The 16,149-nt window shown below is 43.5% G+C and overlaps 1 protein-coding gene across 5 annotated transcripts in view; it reads left to right on the top strand.

Moving 5' to 3' along the window:
• Positions 1-16,149, top strand: part of EPB41L3 (erythrocyte membrane protein band 4.1 like 3) — a 342,189-nt gene that overhangs the window by 30,916 nt on the left and 295,124 nt on the right. The window lies entirely within an intron of this gene.

The following is a 16,149-nucleotide window of genomic DNA, read 5'->3' as shown; positions in this document are numbered from 1 at the left end:
TCTCCATCGTATGGCTCTCTGTGGAAAGGCAGGCAATGAGCTGGGGAGCCACAGGCTGGACAACCTAATTGTAATGTGGAAAATTTAATTAAAGGTAACCTGTCATGTTGAGCATGGTGTCTAAGCTGCAGGCAGCATGTTGTAGAGCAGGAGGAGCTGAGCAGATTGATATATAGTTTTGTGGGAAACGATTCAGTGTAACTTGTAATTATATGCATTTACATTCCTTCTCATTATAGGCTTTGAAGTCAAGGAGGCGGTCCTATCAGTGATTGACAGCTATCTCTGTATACACGGTCACAGCGGTGAGGCTGTTACTGATAGGACCGCCTCCTTGACTTCAAAGCCCAGAATGAGCAGGAATTTAAAATGTATAAAGTTTTACTGAATTTTTCCCCATAAAACTATATATCAATCTGCTCAGCTCCTCCTGCTCTATAACATTCTGCCTGCAGATTACATTGCCTTTTCATGGTGACAGGTTTCCTTTAAGAAGCTCAGCTGAGCATTCATAGCTTTTTTTACACCATGCATAAAAAAAAAAAACACTGATCAACTTTGAAAAAATATTTACAGGAGATGGGACCATCACAACCTTGCCTCTAAGTCCCGCCTTCCCTTGATGGGTCACTTATGCAGCCCAGGCAGTGTTGTGTCCTTGCAACCAACTTTTGTGGCTGCCTGGACCAAACACATACAGGTCAAGTTCGCCTACAGTACCATTAACCCATCGGAGTTTAAACAAGAACACCTTCAAAAACCTACCAAAAGGGGGATGATAGTTTCCACTCTAAAGGCAAAAAGTTTAGGAACCTATCTGCCCTACTTAAAGAGCATCTGTCAGCATGATCAACTCTACTAAACTAGGCATTCATCCTGGTAGGGTTGATCATACTGATAAAAAACGATACCCTTATTATGACTCTCAGTGGTCCCATTACTGAGAAAACTGCATTTTTATTTATATCTAAATGACCTAACTAGAGGAGAGCCAGAGCCCTCGGAGCACCAATTTGCCACACCTCCTTTAGCTTCAGTCCGCTAGATTGACAGCGCTTGTCTTCTAGAGCCAAGTGCTCTCCTGGTCTTCTGGTCTTGGTGCTTGCACAGTATTTGTCTTGCAGCTCTTCAAGCAGTGCAGATTCAAACTGTCATCTTGTGCCTGCGCTGTATCTCGCGGTCTCTGGAAACACAGTGCAGGCATGAGATGACAGGTCTTGGAACACAGCAGGAGAAATGCTGAGCAAGCGCCAGAAGATACCGCACTGGCAGGAAAGTACAGGTTTTCGACGCCAGGAAAGTACAGGTCTCGACGCCAGAAGAACTGCAGCCACTAAAAGACTAGTCCTGTGAATCCAGAGATGGGGGCGAGGAATTGAAGCTGAAGGAGGTGTAAACAAACTGGTGCTCTTAGGGCTCTGACTAGCCCTTCGGTGCTCCATATAGGTAATTTGCATATAAAAAATGCAGATTTCTCAGTAATGTGGCCACCGGAGAGTCATAATAAGGGTATCGTTTTTATTAACCTGATCATCCCTACCACACTGTATGCTGGTTTAATAGGGTTGATCATGCTGACAGATGCTCTTCAAACCCTAATTCCATACCTCTACCATAGCCCTCCAAAAATCCCAGTCTTTCATTTTCTGGCCATCACCTTCTGAGCCTCATCTTACCATTGTCATTCTTGTCTGCCTCATCCTATGTTGCCGTTCTAGCTCCGAATCCACCTCATTCATTGAGTTGAAGGACTAGGTACTAGTAGGCGTTTATGCATATCTGTAATCTACCTTTGTATCCTGCTCACAATTACTTTATCTGTGTGATGCACAAAGTTCAATCAGGCGTCATTCATGTGATTGCAGTTACTCTACACTATGAAAGCAGATGTGTTGCTTGGCTTGAGGAATTAATGCACAGCTTGGCAGAAGATAAAATCCACTGTGATTAACAGGGTTTGGAATGGAACTGAATGTTAAAATGAATAAAATTATTTCAAAGGAAAGAAATCCAAGTGCCATAAAAAAAAATCATATACCAAAGTCAAGTTACTCTGTGGAATAGTATGATTTCTAATACAGTAGATAAGCATGCAATGAATAGTCCAGAAAAAGGAGTAATATGACGCTTTTCACATGGTTGCATAGAATTTATGAATATTGGAAACGTATGAGCTACTTTTAATCGTTATGAACTAAAAGTATGTTGTCAGTATTTAATCTGTATTGGGGCCATCTTACACGGTTCTTCCTAAGAGACTGCCCATCAGTATTATGGATCTGTAATACTGATGACATACTGTATGGATATGATGTATGGATACTATGAGAAACATTTTTAAAAAGTTTTAATATATGCAAATGAGCCTCTAGGAGCAATGGGGGAGTTGCCATTACACCTAGAGGCTCTGCTCTCTCTGCAACTGATGCACCTTCTGCACTTTGATTGACAGGACCAGACAGAGAAAACATCATAACGCCTGGCCCTGTCGATCAGAGTGCAGAAGGCGTGGCAGTTGCAGAGAGAACAGAGCCTCTCAGTTTAACGGCAATGCCCTCATTACCCCAAGAGCCTAATTTGCATAAATTAAAACTTAAGGGTTAATGAACGCAACATTGCAGCATACTGTATGAAGAGCCATTTGGTCTCCGTGCATTGATGTACAGGCTCCATCTGACTTCGTATTTATGAAGACATTCTCCCCTAGAAGATTAGATTTGAGGGAGGTATTCCTCCGAACAAATGGAGCATGCCATGATTTTTTTTCATACAGGGGCATATAAATAAGGCATTATTTATTCTTCGTAGAAGAAATTCTCATAGAAAAATATATATCATGCGTTCATAAAATCCACCTTTATTGATTGCAATTAAAAAATATCCTCCTGAGACAAACGTGACCTGTAACCAATGCGTTTCTACCAAAACATGATCTTAATCATGCCATGATTACCCATAATTAAGATCATATTTTGGTAGAAAGGTGTTGATATGAAGTCGTGTTTGTCTCAGGATATTTTTTAATCTCATTAAATAAAGGTGGCCTGGTGCAAGAGTTCAGCTTGGGCCACCCTTCCCTCAGTGCTTTGTGGCCAGGGGCACGGAAACACGAAGCCTTCGTGCTGCCTGAGGCAAAAATTGAAACAGCACCAACCCATGCCAAATTCTTGACCTAACCCCTTCCCTTCAGCCAGAGGTAAAACTTGACCTGCATACACTTTCTATAATACCAGTGTCTTCTTATGCGGCACAAGGGTCTTTGGGCCCTATCAGGCTCCTGGGGCCGGTAGTGACTGCTACCTCTGCGCCCCCTATAGCTACGCCCCTGGTTGCAACCAACTGGAGCATTGAGCTGCACACAACTCTCTAGTGTCAGGACCGTCATGTGGCTGCAGCATATATTATGTTGACACTGGGTTACCACCAGAATGGTGGGCCTCTGAGGTACTCAGTCAGTCCAGGTCTATGACTAGGCTAAATAGGGTGCGAGCAGGCCCAGCTTGGGTTCTACTGTGTTGGAGGTTGGATCCAGGCACCGGAAGCTGCTTGAACTGTCCACGAAAGGAAGCAGACATCAACGATCATCTGAAGCTCAGGGCTAATGAGACCGTGGGGGTAAGAATAGACAGAAAAGAGCGGAGCTATCCTATCTCTGCCTGCATAGAACCTACTGGTGCTGGCCAGTCAATCATCGAGTCATTGATTGAGTGACATGCGGCCTGGACAGCGGTGGATAGTTAAAGTACGAGGAGCAGGGACACGCAGCCAAAACTACAAGGGCCATTGCTGGGAGCAACACAAGAGTCAGTGGCTTAGTAGGAGGGTGCAGACTGCAGCCCAATAGCCACTCATCATCATTTAGAAGAACCACCAGGATTGGCGGCCCACTAAGTGTTAGAAGGTGCAGCCCAAGGGGCATTTGGCCACTTGTGCAAATGCTCAGTCCAGGCCTGGTGGTATCCCATCCAAATTGATGAAATCTGCTGACAAAAATCTAATAGGTATGAAAAGCTTTAGGTTGTGCTGCTAAAATTTATGGGGTTGGTGGCTGGTGGCTTCTTGTTTTTCAATCAGCAGAAACTGGAAAAGTTCCCTATGCGCTATGGAAAAGTATCCAGGCACCAAAATTATCCAGGCGCCAAAATTTCAAAGATGGTTGAGTAATTTTTAGTTTGGAGCAGAAATACTGTAACTTGCCAACAGCGATAAGCAGTTTAGAGTATAATTGGAAAAGTGATTATGTCAATTTCATAGAAGGGGCAGAAAATGAGTAGATGAAGTAAAACTGATTAATGTTGTCACACATCACACCTGTACAGTGTCACATTGTGGGACATTGAATTATGAATTCCATTTCTCAAGCAACTAATCTGCCATCTCATAGACATGTACTAATCATTCATCGCATAGTTTATTATTCAGACTGATAATATAATACTCACCGTCCGCTAAGCAAACGCAAAAGCACGTCTCCGGTGTTCTCTCCAGCCCCTTTGATTGCCTCCCAAAAGCTGAATCCATAGGCAGCTGTACAGCCCAGGTTCCCTTGTGAATGGGCATGAAGGGGTGTTATATAGAAATTACCATAGACATAGAGTTACAGGGTAGCAGAACATGACTCAAATATGTCCATGACCCTTCATTAAATGCTGCGTGGTAAAGACGGACCGGGTACTTGGCCACATATATTGAAGTGTTTATTCTTGCAGATGAACCCTGTATTAACCTGCATTTCTGTACAGATGAGGAATTTGTCTAGGTATTTCAGAGGCCAGCCAATGGACACTTGCTAAAAGTGGCCTAAAAGCAATTTAAATTCATCTTCTCCGATCTTTTTCACTATAAGTGACTGATATAATGTCCCTCGGAGAGAGAAAGCTCTCCTAACCATTTCTCAGCTAATAAATATTTTAGCTGTGTTCTGTACTTATCTAATGTGTCTGAGCAACATAATGATAACTCACATTTTTTTGACCTTGGTGGTTGGCAATGAAAGTATACTGGAGTCGACAGGGAGTCATAAGTTGAAGTGATTTCCAGTATGGAAAAATGTTATTTAGTGCGGAGGGAGGGAATTTGTGCATCATTAAAGCCGTCTGCTCTTCCTACGGCATACATAATGCCATTAGTAATTAGGGAAGGTACTAATTATGTATTGTTGATGTATAGTTGTGTGTGTTAAACAAAGTATCGTGATAAATCAGCTGCCTTGGGGATATTGGTAAAGTGTGAAAAATGAAATTCTGCATTCTTTGCTTGTCAATTTCAGCTCTGTGCATGGTGAAGTTTAGGACCGGCTCATAATCTATTATTCATTTTTATGTATTTGCAAGTAAGTGGGGCACATTATGTGTGTCTGCCAACACAATTTGCAATGATTGCTAGTAATGCAGTAATTCCTGGCGTGCATAGCTGGGTAACTGCAAGGTCAGCCTTATGTTACGTACACAACGCGATGAAATAATAGGCTGCGCCTTTACAATTTGAAAAGGTGCGGTATCGAATTTTTTTTGGTAGCCGTTTGTGAATCGGTCAACATACTCAAGGCGTTGGCTATTTGCTTTTACCAAATCTGAAGTTATTTGTCACGACCGCTATCCAAGCAGCGGTCGTGTCGCACCAGACGGAGGGGAAGGGGGACCCTTATCTACGGACGGGAATAGTATGGCCACCCCTGACTAACCCTAAGCTGGCACCTGTCTGCCCTGATACCCTAGACGGGGTGTGAACCCGTGCGGCGAGCAGGATGCCTAAACCCTCAGTCACCCTAACTAGCCTAGAGTGGGGAAAGGCCGATGGGTGCACTAGTCACCATCACTCATGTCTAGGAGAACAGCAGGGGAAGACAGCAACAAACAAACTATAACAGTGATAGACTTATCCAGTCACGAGCAGAGAAGGCGATCCCAATCACGACAGTCCACGCCGGACAAGAGCTCCACAGCAACACCATCAAACGATCTCCTTCAAAGGTCAGAATAGAACTGGAAGTAAGGACTATATCTGGCAATGACTGCAAGTGAAAGTGAAACTAATATAGTAGCTGGGAGTGGCAGACAGGACTCACCTGAGAAGGATGCCTACAAACTCCCAGTCAGGACAAAAAGGTTCACAAGGCAAAACCCGGATGACATACCCTGAACCATGGAGCAAACTCACAAGCTATCGCGAGTAGCAAGTCGCTGCGACCTTCTCCTCCCAGACCTGTCTGGACCCTCAAGACCAGGCCTCTCCGGATGGGAGCTATGAAAAGCCCGAATGAGTCTGTCCGCTTTTATCTCTGAAGCTGGAACCCACATTCTCTCTTCGGAACCATAACCTCTCCAGTGCACCAGGTACTGAAGAGAGCGGCGAACATATCGTGAGTCAACAATCTTTTCTACCTGAAACTCAAGACTGCCATCAACAACCACCGGAGGCGGTAGTGGCAATGGTTCAGGAGGTTCTACATATCTCTTAAGCAGAGATCTGTGGAAGACATTATGGATCCTTAGAGTCTGAGGTAGCTCCAGACGAAAAGCCACCGGGTTAATGATCTTAATTACCCTATAAGGACCAATAAATCTCGGACCTAATTTCCATGAGGGAACCTTCAACTTGATATTTCTGGTAGACAACCACACCAAGTCATTCACCCCAAGGTCCGGACCTTCAGAGCGCCTCCTATCAGCCACACGTTTGTATCTACCACCCATTCTCTTCAAACTTTCTTGCACACTCTGCCACACTGAAGAAAGTGAAGACGCAAATCGTTCCTCCTCGGGAATCCCAGACGGCCCCCCTCACTAAACGTACAAAACTGAGGATGGAAACCATACGCACCAAAAAATGGTGACTTATCGGTGGATTCTTGACGACGATTATTAATGGCAAATTCGGCTAACGGTAAATAAGATGACCATTCCTCCTGATTTTCGGAAACAAAGCATCTCAAATATGTCTCTAGGTTTTGATTGGTACGTTCAGTCTGACCGTTGGACTGTGGATGGAAAGATGAAGAAAACGACAGATGAACCCCTAAACGAGAACAAAAAGCTTTCCAAAATTTAGAAACGAATTGGGTACCACGATCCGAAACAATATCGGAAGGGACCCCGTGAAGCTTCACGATGTGGTCAATAAAAACCTGAGCCAGTGTGTTAGCATTAGGCAATGCGGCTAGAGCAATAAAGTGCACCATTTTACTGAATCTGTCAACAACTACAAGAATAACAGTTTTCCCCGCTGATACTGGTAGATCCGTAATGAAATCCATTGATAGGTGCGTCCAAGGCCTGTTGGGGATGGCTAGAGGTAAAAGACACCCTGCCAGACGAGTATGATCTACCTTAGAACGAGCACAGGTAGCACATGCAGACACAAAATTCAACACCTCCTGGCGCCACTTAGGCCACCAGAACCGACGATACAATAATTCAGAGGTTGCCCTACTACCTGGGTGTCCTGCCAGTGTGGAGTTATGGTGTTCTTTTAGTATCTCCAGGCGTAAATTTTCTGGCACAAACAGTTTACCCGAGGGGCAGGAGGCCGGGGCGTCCCCCTGAGCTTCCAACACCCTCCCCTCTAAACCTGAGTGTAATGCAGAGACCACCACCCCCTTTTGCAAAATGGGCTCTGGTACCTCAACATCACCCCCTCCAGGAAAACTTTGAGACAATGCATCCGCCTTAGTATTTTTTGCCCCCGGGCGATAGGTTATTACAAAATTAAACCTAGTAAAAAATAACGACCACCGAGCCTGTCTAGGGGTGAGACGTTTAGCAGACTCCAGATATAATAAGTTTTTGTGATCAGTAATCACCGTGACTGGATGAACCGCCCCCTCCAAAAAATGACGCCACTCCTCAAAAGCCAACTTAATAGCCAAAAGTTCCCTGTTGCCAATATCATAGTTCCTTTCTGCAGTAGACAATTTCTTCGAAAAGAAAGCACACGGATGCCATTCACCAGGGGACGGGCCCTGAGATAGTACCGCTCCCACCCCCACCTCTGATGCGTCAACCTCTACAATAAAAGGAAGCGAGACATCTGGCTGTACGAGAATAGGGGCCGAGGTAAATCTCTCCTTCAGAGATGCAAAGGCAGTTTTGGCTGCATGTGACCATTTGGAAAAATCGGATCCCTTTCGGGTCATGTCCGTCAGTGGTTTGACCACCAAGGAATAGTTCTTTATAAATTTTCTATAAAAATTGGCAAACCCCAGGAAGCGTTGCAATGCCTTCAGGTTCTCAGGCAGATCCCAGTCTATAATCGCCCGAACTTTCTCTGGATCCATGCGGAAACCTGAATCTGACAACACATACTTAAGAAATGGCAGTTCTTTTACGGCGAACACACATTTTTCTAACTTAGCAAACAATTTGTTGGCCCTTAATATCTGCAGCACTTGTCTCACATGGATCTTATGTGTATCCAGATCCGGGGAATAGACCAGGATGTCATCAAGATATATCACAACAAATCTCCCGATAAGGTGACTAAAAATATCGTTGACAAAATGTTGGAATACCGCAGGCGCATTAGTAAGACCAAATGGCATGACCAGAATTTCATAATGCCCTTCCGGAGTATTAAAAGCCGTCTTCCACTCATCCCCCTCTTTGATGCGAACCAGGTTATAGGCTCCTCTGAGATCCATTTTGGAGAACCATTTAGCACCGGCAACCTGATTAAAGAGGTCGGGAATGAGAGGAAGAGGATAGGGATCTCGGATAGTTATCCGGTTTAATTCCCGGAAATCCAGGCAAGGACATAGGCCCCCATCTTTCTTTTTAACAAAAAAGAACCCTGCAGCCACAGGTGAAGAGGAGGGTCTGATGTGTCCCTTAGCCAAACTCTCCGAAATATAATATTTCATAGCCTTCCTCTCCGGGCCGGAAAGATTGTATAACCGGGTTTTAGGTAGTTTTTCCCCAGGTAGTAGATTAATCGGGCAATCATATGGACGATGAGGTGGTAACCCCTGACAACCCTTCTCAGAGAACACATCCATAAAATCTGACAGAAAGGCAGGTAAAGATGTTACAGAGAGTGTAGAGCACCTACTACTCAAGCAGTTGTCCTTACAATGTTCACTCCACTCCACAATCTCCCCGGCCTGCCAATCCACCACTGGATTGTGAGTCACCAGCCAGGGAAGCCCCAATACCATAGGAGCCGGAAGACCGTCCAGGACATAACAAGAGATATGCTCTTTATGGAGGTCCCCTACCTGCAGATGGATATTATGGATGATCTGAGTTAACTCTTTCTGAGTAAGAGGGGAGGAGTCGATGGCAAAAACAGGAATAGTTCTGCGTATCTGTTCCGGAGTAAAACCCAGAGCCTGAGCAAACCGTGAATCCACCAAGTTGACCCCCGCCCCACTGTCCAAAAAGACGGAACAGATCTCAGTCTTATTGCCCGCCTCAACGGTAGCTGAGACATGCGTATGGAGGAAACGAATACGCCCAGACTGTTATCCTCCGCACAATCTGGGGACTCTAGTTTTCCGGCGGCTCCTTTGTTTGTGGTCTCTTGGGTTCTGAGGGACAAACCTTTACAAAATGACCCCTCCCCCCACAACGAAAACAAACCTCTGACCTACGGCGGAACTTAGGAGGATTCACCCGTCTAGTGGCGCCCCCTATTTGCATTGGTTCGACTGGATCATAACAAACCGATCCCTGCCCTATAGAGGCCTCCGTAAAATTTAATAGTCTCTCCCTGAGTCGTCTGTCGATTCTTATGGACAGAGACATAGAAGCCTCCAGAGACCCAGGGACCTCGTATACCGCCAGCGCGTCTTTTCATTTTTCAGACAACCCCTGGCAGAACTGACTCCTAAGGGCCGAGTCGTTCCATAACGTATCAGTAGCCCACCTACGGAATTCGGAACAATATAGTTCAGCAGACCGGTTCTCTTGCCGAAGTCTACGTAGCTTAGACTCAGCCAGTGAGACCCTGTCCGGGTCATCATATACGAGACCCAGGGCTTCAAAAAACTCCTCCACTGATCGTAAGGCCAGAGAGTCTGATGGTAGGGAGAAAGCCCAAGCCTGCGGATCTCCTTGCAGGAGAGAAATTACAATGCCCACCCGTTGTTCCTCACCGCCGGAGGATCTAGGGCATAACCTGAAGAACAATTTGCAAGCTTCACTGAAGGTTACAAATTGGTCTCTCCCTCCTGAGAACCTATCAGGTAAAGCCACTTTTGGCTCAGGAGTACCTTGGTTTCCCGTAGCAACGGTGGAACCCAAGGATGGCTGCTGCTGCTGCAGCACTGTTGCTTTTAATCCTGCCACTTCAAGGGATAATCCCAGTAATTGTTTCTCCAAAACCATAACCGGATCCATAGTGAAACAGAAAAATACAAAGCAAAACAGCAAGCAAAAAAAAAAAAAAAAAAAAAAAAAAAAAGTCACTTTTTTTAATTTTTTTTTAAATGGCCAGATATACTGTCACGACCGCTATCCAAGCAGCGGTCGTGTCGCACCAGACGGAGGGGAAGGGGGACCCTTATCTACGGATGGGAATACTATGGCCACCCCTGACTAACCCTAAGCTGGCACCTGTCTGCCCTGATACCCTAGACGGGGTGTGAACCCGTGCGGCGAGCAGGATGCCTAAACCCTCAGTCACCCTAACTAGCCTAGAGTGGGGAAAGGCCGATGGGAGCACTAGTCACATCACTCATGTCTAGGAGAACAGCAGGGGAAGACAGCAACAAACAAACTATAACAGTGATAGACTTATCCAGTCACGAGCAGAGAAGGCGATCCCAATCACGACAGTCCACGCTGGACAAGAGCTCCACAGCAACACCATCAAACGATCTCCTTCAAAGGTCAGAATAGAACTGGAAGTAAGGACTATATCTGGCAATGACTGCAAGTGAAAGTGAAACTAATATAGTAGCTGGGAGTGGCAGACAGGACTCACCTGAGAAGGATGCCTACAAACTCCCAGTCAGGACAAAAAGGTTCACAAGGCAAAACCCGGATGACATACCCTGAACCATGGAGCAAACTCACAAGCTATCGCGAGTAGCAAGTCGCTGCGACCTTCTCCTCCCAGACCTGTCTGGATCAGTCACAGTCGTGACATTATTACAATAATAGTTAAAGCAAAATCTCGTTTTTGCTGTACGTCAAACGGATACATTTGTAAACAGAAAAAAACGTATAGCTTGACATACCGATAGACTATAATTGGGCAAGCGTAGTTTAAAAGTGCATACTTCTGACTCCGTTTGTTATTCTATGTTTCTGTATGTATTTTTTTTGCAGAATAGAATAACGTAGCATGCCACGCTTTTCTGTCCTGCAAAAAAAGGTATAAAAACATATACTTTATTTTGCATTGCATTGCATGGCAGTGAATGGGAGACGAATAGAAATGTAAGACAATACATTTCCATCTGTTAAACGTATACTGTTTTATCCAGATATTTCCTTTGATACACTTCAAATTTTTATTTAAAAAAAACAAAGATATAAAAAAATGGATACGTGTTTGTTTAAACAAACGTACTGAAACATATGCACATCCGTCAACCGTGTATGTTAAAAAAGGATAATGACCACAAAATTGCATACATTTGTATACTTCTCTTTTACTGTATGTTTAAATGTATCCGCTTGACGTACAAAAAGAACGAGATGTGAACACATATATTTTGAGCCAAATGATCATTTAATGGGTTAAAGGGAACCTGTCACCAGGATTTTGGGTATAGAGCTGAGGACATGCTCACGCTAGCACATCTGCAATACCCAGTCCCCATAGCTTTGTGTGCTTTTATTGTGTAAAAAAAACTATTTGATACATATGCAAATTAACATAAAAGAGTCATATCTTACTTGTGTGACCAGAGATGAGTCATATTTTCAAGCTCTGACTCATCTCAGGTTAATTTGCATATGTATCAAATCGGTTTTTATACACAATAAAAGCACACAGAGCTATGGGGACTGGGTATTGCGGATGTGCTAGCGGCCATCTAGCAACCCATGTCCTCAGCTCTATACCCAAAATCCCGGTGACAGGTTCCCTTTAAGCAATGACTGATGGAAAAAAAAATCAGACATCATATAGTACATGACAATCTCTTTCTAACAAAATTAGAACCAGCCCTGTAACCTCACATGGATCCAGAGATCTCCCCATTTATTGCTTCAATTGCTCTGCTAGATTATTTTCAAGCCGGCAGATCAGGGTGTGTGTCCTTGCTCTGAGGCATGTCCTTTCTGCTGCAACTCTCTTACTGTCATAGCTCAGGGGGCAAGTCTTTTCTGCTCCAGCATATGGAGCATATCTGTCAAAGCTTCTAACAATAGATATGGTTGGTGACAGTTGAAGGATGGAGCTGAGAATGTGCGACCACCTCAGTGGGTGGATGTGCACATTACTATACAGATTAAACACTTGGAGACACCATTATAATGAAATAAAGAGAATGTCTCACGACTGGACCATTTTTTGAAACTGAAAGTAAATTACAAACTTAACCAGTTATTCTGCCACTGATATACCTGAGAGAAGTCTTTGAGTGGAAATCTCTTGTACAGGCAATGGAAGATGTTGAACTTGCTATAATCATTCCCCTAGCGACAGCAGTTGCATGTGGAATTCCAGTGAGGGAGATGCATTGGATAACACCTTAAGGTAATTGAATGTACCTCTAGAAATGATGATAGAGGAAAATCCTCTGTGAAGCATGTGAAGCATGTCTAACAAACAGGAAAGTACTGCAAGGCACAGGGTATGAGCTTGCAGAGGAGTTGGAGTTACAGGATGAATAACAGAACTTACAGCATAAATAACTTACATAAACCAAATTTAACTATGGCCACTAGATGGCAGCAAAGTAGCTAAATATAGTGGATAACAATACAATAGTAAATTCTAAATGAGAGCCATTAGCTGGGGCAGCACACTAGTTTTCATGCTTGATGATGCTAAAATAACATTTAATGGTGGCACAACCCTTTTAATAAGTAGGGGAGGACTTCCAAAATCTGAGGCAGAAATAATCTGTTGTATCAGAACTCATCAAAATTCTGTAGCACATATTGTGAGGATAAGTGCATTACCAAGGCTGTCTGACGATATACAGATAAAATACCAGATACTGAATGAAGATTGCTGTTAATGCTTGCATATTAATAGACACAGGATAAATTATGGCGATATGCATATACATAAGCTTTTAAGTGATCAAACTAGTGATTTCACTGACCTGTCAGAAATTCAAAACTAGACTACTCCAAGGATTAATGAAATAAGGAGGTACAAAGGCCAGAAAGTGATAAGATTAGTTTGGTCATCTGTCTAGTCAGAGTGATGCATAGTCTGGTCCAGCATATAGGTTATCCCATTCAAATACATCAGCCTAGATGGCGAGTTAGATGGTGTTCATGTAGAAGATGGAATCAATATTAGACATAATGTCAAAAATTAACCAGTTGAGGACATGGCAATTTTCCATTTTTGTTTTTTACTCCCCGTCTTCCCAGAACCATATCTTTTTTATTGTTTTTACAGCATTACCTGAGGTCTCATTCACACGACTGTATGAATGGGTCCGCATCTGTTCCGCTATTTTGCGGAATGGGTGTAGACCCATTTATTGCCACGTGGCCACAATAGATAGTTCCACGGCCCCACAAAAATATAAAGCATGTCCTATTTTTCGGACAATAATAGGCATTTCTATAATGGGCCACCCGTTCCACAAATTGTGGAAGGCACACGGGCAGCATCTGTGTTTTACGGATCTGCAATTTGCGGACTGCAAAACATGGCGCGGTTGTCTGAATGCGCCCTAAAACTGACATTATCTTGGACGATTACAGTGATACCACATTTACTGTATTTTTTGGATTATAAGATGCAACGGACTATAAGACGCGCCTATGATTTGGAGGAGGAAAATAAGATTTTTTTTTTTTTCCATCAGACCTCAAATCAGACCCCCAAATCAGACCCCCAATCTTCATCAGAACCTAGGTCAGGCCCCAAAATCAGACCCCCAAGCTCCATCAGCCTCAGTCAGACATCTCAAACTCCATCAGCTTCAGATCAGACTCCCCCAACTTCCATCAGCCTCCCATCAGACCCCCAGCCTCCATTAGTCTCAGATCAGCCTCCCAGGTCGAATCAGGGTCAGATCAGCCCCCATCAGACCCCTAGCCCTCCTCAGACTCAGAGCAGACCTCAATCAGCCTCAGATGGGACCCCACAGCCCCCATCAGTAAGATTGCGATTTTTTTGCAACTTTTAAAAAAACTAAAAAGCTCAATGATAAATCTGGAGTGAAACTCATTAATAGTGATGAACGATGCTACATCCAAAGTTGTTTCGCTGAAAACTTTGGATTAATACTGCATTAAAATGTACGGGCTCCGATAAGCTGAAGTCAGTTATTCACGAAGGCGCACAAGACTATGTTGAATAATTTCGATAGTTGATTTTTAAAATGGAAAACCACTATAAAACTTGGAACTGAACTTGGCTTTGGTCCCAACTGGTACCTTGGAACCGAAGCCAAGTTTGGTTCCAAGTTTTAAAGTGGTTTTCCACTTTAAATATCAATTACCAAAGTTATTCAACAAAGTCTCCCGCAACTTCGTGAATAACTGACTTCGGCTCATGCGAGTCCGTACATTTTAATGCTATATGGAGACGGATCTCCGTACAGCATGATTCCGAAGTTTTGAGTGAAGTGACTTCGGATGTAACATCCGAAGCTTGCTGCGCTCTTCACTACTCATTAACATAGGTAGCCGCAACCACTTTTCTACCCACATTACAAAAATGGAGTGAGTGTTGTAAAAATGCAAAAAGTCAAAACATTTGCACAAGCGAGTGCAAAAAAGTTGCAAGATTTTTCGCAAGTGAGTGCAAAAAGTCGTAAAAGCCATATTTTTGTGACTTTGTGATGCCCCAAATCTTGAGTAAAGATATGATAAATCAGGGCTTATGACACTACACCAGAAACTAGTGTAAAAAAAATTGTAAACCCCTGCTTTTCGACTCTTTTAGTCTAAATTTAGGTGCAAGTGGCGCTTCTTTCTGAAAAGAAGGAGTGGACGGCGCAGCCTGGGGGCATGGCAGGATATAGTGTGGGCTGGAATATCAGCCCCAGCACATTCACTATCATTTACTAGTATAAAAGGCTGAAATCGCTGTAGGAAATACACTAGGAGCTGGAGTAGATTTCAGTTTAGGCGCACAGACTGCCAGAGGATGCGTCTAATTAGTGAATTTATAAATTAAGCCCAGGGACTATCAAAGACCGGCATAAAAGGCCAGTCTTTGATAAATGACCCCCAATGTCTTAGAGTACAAAGGAAAAGGACAACCATCAATTACTAGAAGAAGCAGTGTAGGAGGAATAATAGGGTGTCAGGCATTTTTGCTAAAAATTGTGACTGATTAGAACCACAGGGGAACTTGGTTTGTGACACCGAGGAACATCAATATAGAGATATATTACTTTTGTAACGTTTAATAAGCAGAAAAGTTTGCATTTCTTTACCTTTAAAACTCTTAGTACAAGGAATTTAATTACAGTAAGGATGTATACGACTTCCTGGGTATTACTAGCAGAATGAAAACTTTTGTAGTTTATGTTGGTGGCTGCATCGGGAAACAATAGATGATTGCTATAAGGTTTATATTACAACAATACTTCTTTTTTATGTCTCAGGAAACTTAAACAGCTTTATTTATGTTAAAAAAGGCAGAATGCTGACAATAAAAATGAGGTTTAGAAAAGTTACTAAAATGCACCTTGCTACAGTGGCCTGATTACATTGTCGACTGGAAAAAACATTAAAGGGGTGGGCCACTTTCTGATGGAAACGCTTAAAATGTTGGTGTGTATTAGCATGGAAGAACCTAACCCCCTTGAGTTCTTACAGCACCCGCTGCTCATGGTGTCAGTGTGTAAACAGTGACCACCACGTCCATTTCCCCCCAAGATAATGACAATCACATAATTTACCCATTTGACCACCTCCCTGGCTGAGTCATCTTCTACCCCAGAAATGAAGGCGTTCAGCGTATGCTCAGTATGACATGCCTACTGCATCTGCACAAGTGTCGAATGGTTTCAGCAACAGTGCAGAAGAGGACATGGTCGGAGAGGTGGTCATGTGGGTTGAA

Source organism: Bufo bufo, chromosome 5 (genome assembly GCF_905171765.1).
Source record: "Bufo bufo chromosome 5, aBufBuf1.1, whole genome shotgun sequence".
NCBI classification, from domain to species: domain Eukaryota; kingdom Metazoa; phylum Chordata; class Amphibia; order Anura; family Bufonidae; genus Bufo; species Bufo bufo.
Note: the sequence above shows the minus strand (reverse complement) of the source record. Positions and strands in the feature narration are given on the sequence as shown.